Below are 6,648 nucleotides of genomic sequence, written 5' to 3' on the forward strand. Positions count from 1 at the left end.
TAAAACAAGATTCCAAGCTTACATAGGTTGTTTCTTTTGAATACAGCATACAGTCGTCAGCCAGGGGGGGTCCAACTGTTACTTTGCACATGTTCAGGCATACCTTCAAGGCATAGTTCCACCATCCAACATTACATGCCCGCAACAGTACATACCTTTTGTAGACGGCCCGGTTTAAAACCTTTCAAGGTCACAGAGGGTTAGAGTTAGAGCCACATAGAATGTGTCATCTGTCGCCGCACTAGGGCATGCATGCATGCCCTAGTGAAATGTAATAGACTGGAAGGAGACACTCTTTGACTTGTCGATTTACGTCTGTAATATCTAGGGCTGTGTTTTGCAACAGGCCTGTGACTGGTGATTACCGACCCTTTTTTCTACAAAGGTTTCAAACTGCTACTGAGAGCCCTTCCCTACTACACTTAAGCACAACAGCCTTATTCCAGACTTACGGTCTTATTGAATGGCCTCTGCAAGCCTAGAAACCCTTCTAGAGGATTCTTCCTTCTATTCTCTTTATATTCTACAAACCTCTCTGTCCATCATAAGGATTAACACCCCTATTCCTACTGCTGTCTTATTCTCCGCATCAAATCCTACCAGGTAGTTTCTGTCAAACAGACTATCTTACCCTTCTCCCAAGGAGTTTGATATGCTTACAAACGTCTTACTAGGTATACCTACATCATTAGATGCAACGACAAGGCAAGGCCAACTAATATCTACAGCTGCTACCTATATCTAACACATAGAAGGTTCGTAGTAGGTTGGATCTGCACTCGCTACGTGCAAGACAGGTTCTTCACTTTTACGCATACCTTTAAAAAAAACCATCCAGCACATTAGTACCTTAAGAAACTGGATAGCAAAGATCTTTCCAAGGCTAAGGCGCTTTCTAAGGCATCTCCAGAGGAGCCAGACGAGGAGCAGTAGCCAACAATATAGAACAGCAACAAGACAATATTCCCTTTGTAGCTTTTAGAGTACCTACAGAAGTAGGAAGTACTATTACAGTCGGCTTTCCATAGTAGTATCTATTAGTAGAAGCTGAGGCAATAAAGCTAGGGAATAGTACTATAAGTTGTACTAAAAGGATTAAGTCTTTAGAGAATACAGTAATTAGTTGTATATTTAATAAGGGGCTTGTAATATTAGTTACTAGTAAAGGGTACTAAGAGTATTTAGGGGGATAATTATAAAGTTAATTACTAAAGAGCTATAGAAGGTAATTTATCTATATAGAATAAATATTCTTATATTCTTAAGTATTATTCCTAAGACTAATATCTTAAAGTTAGTCCTTATTCTAGGACTAATAATTTAGATATTAGTCCCTAGTATAAACTACTTATTATTTATTAGTCCTTCTTATTTATATATAATTTTCCCTAATTCTTCTATTCTAAGGAGTTACTTATATAATTCTATTTTTTATTTATACAAATACTATACTAACGTACATGCATAGTGAGCGGATCAACATAGTGAGCGGATCACCTTTCTCTACCTTCCTACTATTATTGTAAGTTAATTCAGCAGCATCGTACGAAATCAATTAAAACTACTTATCATCCTCTTCTTCAGAGGTCTCCCAAACTACCTGACATGTTCGTACGTTATGTCCAGTCTTTCCGCAATTGCCACATCGCCGACCGCGCAATTCACCCCCCTCTGTACGAGCTCCCTCCTGACGCACATTTTCGCCTCCAGCATCAACAATACCCTTCTCTACCCGGATTGCCTCTGCTTCAGCTGCATTAAGGGACCCTCCAAGACGTAGTTGGGTTTTTTTAGCCCTCCGACGCTTGCTTAGTATCTCATTTGCCGTACGAAGCCCACGGCACTCAGCTTCAACAAGAGCTAGTTTGTGTGCTAACTTGCTAATACCTTTAGCCTGCAAGTCAACTACTTCGTACAAATGGGTTGGTGAGCTATGTTGATGACTAGTAATCCTTTTCTTAAGTGATGCAGAGCTTCGTACGGCGTCATGTGCTGTAGTTGGTGTCTTTGGGTCCCAGGAGCCCTGGCTGCTTGGGCGTGAGTTGGATGGTGTTGGCGTCTTTGGCTTGAAATCCAGCCGGGAAATAACTACTTCTGGGTTAAAAGGGACAAGGCCAGCCTGTCTAAAGCCAGCTCGTACGTTTTCTTCACCCATTGAAGTAAAAAAGGCTGCCTTAAAGGCAGGAAAGAAATCGTCCTTAGTAATGTGCGTAATCTGCATCCGCATCATTTTCTCAATTTCCTTGCCGTACGACGCCTTTAGTGGACTAAAACAGCCAACATCAAGAGGCTGGAGCTCGTGCGATGAATGGGGAGGCATGCAAAGAGCAATAATGCTGTGTTCCTTGCAGTAATCGTCAAACTTGGTGGACTTGTGGCTGTTGTGGCCATCAAGGATTAGGAGCCGGAAAGCACCCTTCGTACGAGACTTTGTGCACTTTTCAAAATGCTGTAGCCAATCTAGGCCAATCTCATTTGTAGTCCATCCATTTTCGCTAGGGTGGACGCGCCATTGGGGTGGGAATTGGCCATTGGTATACCACGAGAGGAGGTGATATTTGCCCTTGACGATGACGTACGGAGGCAGCGCCCAGCCATCTGCACATACGCCCTGAATGACAGAAACCCATTCGCGATTGCCAGGCTGCTTCGTACGAGGCCTTCCCTTACGGTCGGAAGTTGTAACAACCTTTGCGTGCGACAGCATTCCCATCAAGAAGCCTGTCTCATCAAAATTGTAGATATCGTCATCGTGGATTCCGTACTTTGCGATTGTGTTTCGTACGAGGGCAAACCAGGCCTGCACAATTGCAGGATCCTCAGCTAATGCCCTCTGATAGTCGATTCTACGTCGAAAACGCGTCTTTAGTTGTGGTTGACGTCGTACGAAGTTCTCTGCCCATCGGGGTCCAACACGCGTCGCGTCGCGTTCGTCAAGGAGGCAATCAGCCATATCTCGTACGTCGTCAAGTCGCGGTGGAAATCCTCGATCGATTAGGTCAATAACTCGTTCAAGAATCACTGTTTCTTCTAGCTCAGTCATCTTCATTGATTTCGATCGCGTTTCTTGTCGTGGTAGTCGTCCGATGCGTCGGTAGTTAAGGGTTGAGAATGGGATCTTGTAGATAGAGGCTGCTTTTCGTACGGATAGTTTTGGGTCTTTTTGGATAGCTTTAAGTGCAAGAATAATGCGGCTTTCATTTGAGGAGGATTCCATAGTCGTGCGTAGAGGAAAGTTGTTGTAAGGAGGAAAGGTAAGAAAGAAGGGGAAAGTGATCCGCTCACTATGTTGATCCGCTCACTATGCATGTACATTACTTGTACTCTTACTTAGCCTAGTAGGGCTGCATTACTTATAGCTTATTAGGTTGTAATATTAAGTCTCCTCTCTAAAGGTCTTATTCTTAAGACTATATAAGTAGGTAGTATCTCCTAAATTAGGGGGTTATTAAACTTACTTCCTAATTCCTTATAATACTAATACTATATTAAATTGCATTAAAAAATTAAAATTAAAATTTAAGTCTTAAAAAATAGAGATAAAAAATTGTAAGTATTTTGCACTTTTAGAGTTCTTTAATACTTATTCTACTATTATTAATATACTTTATACTTACTATTTTTGCACAAAAGTATTTTATTATTTTAGTAAAGATTCTTCTTACTATTAGGCTTATATTAAAGTAAAGAAGCCTTATAATAGTATTTTAGTAGTATTTACTTATAAGTAGTCCTATTTATATAAATTCTTTCTTAACTAACTAATTGTAGTTTAAAAGTTAAATACTTAGTAAAGAGAGTAGGATAAAAGAGAGGAAAAAGCTAATAAGGAGCTTTTAAAGCTTTATAAGGAGCTTACTTACTTGCAATTCTTAATAGTAATAGTAGTAAGTTATTTAGTAAGAATTTAGAAGACTTAGAAGTTAGTTTGCAATTATTAAGCTAAGACTTTCTGTAGAAGTATATAAGAGATTAATAAGTTAAATACTTTAGAATTAGTATTAAGTACTTATAAATATAGTATAGTAGAGGAGCTGCAATTTATAGAGGTTTCTAATAATGTAGACTAATTCTTATTTAGGCTTAGTAATAATTTTTTAAATTTAGGACTATTAGTAGTAGAGGAGTTATTTAGAAGTTATAATATTTTTAAAGTAATTGTAGAGTATACTAGAGATTCTTAACTAATTCCTATAAATTGTCTTTATATTTATAATCTTTCTATTTAATAAAATATTTATTATAATTATTTTTATTCTTATAATTAATAATTTATTTAACTTTATACTCTAGTTTATTAAATTCTATAATAATGCAGTCTTTAGTATATAATTTGCATAGTACTAGTTTAAGTAGTACAATATAGAAGACTAAGTAGATTTTTATTATTTTAAGTAGCTTTAACTTATAGTTAACTAGTAAGACCTTCTTAAGAATTTTAAAAAGTCTAAGTTTTTTATAGTCTAATTCATTACTAAATTACTTAATTTTAATATTTTATTATATAAAGTAGGTACTATCTCCCTCTTCTAAGAATAGTCTTCTAATTCTTAAAGTATTAGTATATTTCTTTATTTATTCTCTAATAAATCCTAAATTTTAGGAGACATTTATCTAAATTTTGCGCATCTTATTAATTTTAGCTACAGCCTTTAGGGCTTATAGTCCTTTATATAGTTCTCTATATACTATAGATTTAAATTTATAGTTTAAGTAGAATAAGGAGTAGAGAGTACTTTCTCTAATTGCACTATTTTAGGCAAATTAGGCTATTAGTAATAGTAGTACTTAATTATCTTAATTATAGTTAATATAGTATTATAAGTACTATTTAAGTATTTAGTTAATTTATTTAGTTTAATTATTAGTTTGCAAGTAGAAAGAGGTAGATAATTTATAGTCTGTACTAAGTTGCAAAATTAGAGATTTCTAAAACTTTAAAGTAAATAGCTTATCTCTATTTAATACAATTTTATTAAGTAGTCTATAGTTACTAATAATATATTTTAAAAATGTATATATAAAGTCTTCTACTATACTTACTTCTAAGTATAAAATAAAGTAAGTATATTTAGTAAATTAGTCTATAATAACTAAAATACTATTATAGTAGACTTTTATAAGTAGTTCTCTTAATTTTAGTAGTTTAATAATAAAGTCTAAAGAAATTAAGTACTATACTACTAGTAGTACTAGTAGTAGCTAAATAAGTCTATAGAGTTTATATAGACTATTCTTACTTTTCTTATAGAATTTGCAATTTTAAATTGCATTTGCAATATTTTATTTTATTATTTACTAGTTATAGTATTATTAAATTTATTTCTAAGTCTTAGTAACTCCTTAGTATTTATATACTTAAGTACTATAAATCTCTCTAATTATCTTATGCATTATTTTATTAATTATACTAATTATAATTTGTCTAGTAATTATAAGGCGTTTCTATACTAGAATAAAGTCTCTATTCTTATTTATCTTAAGAATAATTTATATTTCCTCTAGAATAGGAACTTTATAATTCGTCCTTCTACTAAGAGTATTAACTCTACTATTATTAGTTCCTTTTCTATAAATAATTTAGAAGTTATATTCTAAAAGGAATTCTAACTATCTAACTTATTATTTATTTAAATTCTTAAATATTATAAAGTATATAAGATTCTTATAATTTATATATATAAGAACTTTATATTTTGTACTAATTAATTATAGTCTCTATTTATAGAATACTTTAATAATTACTATAAGTTCTTTATTATAAATTTAGTAGTTTAATTCTAGTCTATAGAATACTTTAGAGAAGAAAGTATAAGAGTATAATTTTCTTTCTTTATTATATTATCTAAATTATCTACTTATAGTAAAGTTTAAAGTATTAGTCTTAACTTTAAAAAGTTTATTAGAATTAGAGATTTAAGTAATAGATTCTAAGCTAATTTATTATTTAACTTTCTTAAATGCATTATTGCATTCTTTAGTCTATTTAAATAGGGTATCTTTCTATATAAGGTTTTAAATGTACTATATACTTCCTATATAGCTTTTAAGGAATTATTAATAGAAATTAATAAATCCTAAGAATAACTAGACGTCCTTAATATTCTAAAGTATAAATTAGTCCCTAACTACTTATACTTTCTTTACTTCTATTTTAATTTATTCTAGAGTAATAGTATATTCTAGGAAATTAACTTTTTAAGTATAGAACTCGCATTTTTCAGCTTCTACTAGTAGCTTAGCTTCTTAGAGCTTCTAAAGGACTTAGTATATATATTCCTTATATAACTCTAGAGTAAGAAAATAAGAATATTATTAAAGTAGATAATAATAAATATATTAATAAATTTACTAAGAATGTAGTTAATTATTATTTAAAAGGTAGTAAGTATATTAGTAAGCCTAAAAAGTATAATAAAGTACTTAAAGAGTTCTTTATATATTTTGAATACTATTTTCTATTCTTTACTTTCCTTTATTCTAATTAAGTTATAAGCTTCTTTAAAGTTAAGGGCTATAAACTAATTTACTCTATATAGTAAATCTTACAGTTCTAAAATAAGTAGTAGTAAGTAATAATTCTTCTTTATAATACTATTAAGCTATTAGTAGTTAATATATAATTGTAGCTTACTATTCTTCTTTAGT

Source organism: Colletotrichum higginsianum, chromosome 6 (assembly GCF_001672515.1).
Source record: "Colletotrichum higginsianum IMI 349063 chromosome 6, whole genome shotgun sequence".
In the NCBI taxonomy this organism is placed as follows: Eukaryota; Fungi; Ascomycota; class Sordariomycetes; order Glomerellales; family Glomerellaceae; genus Colletotrichum; species Colletotrichum higginsianum.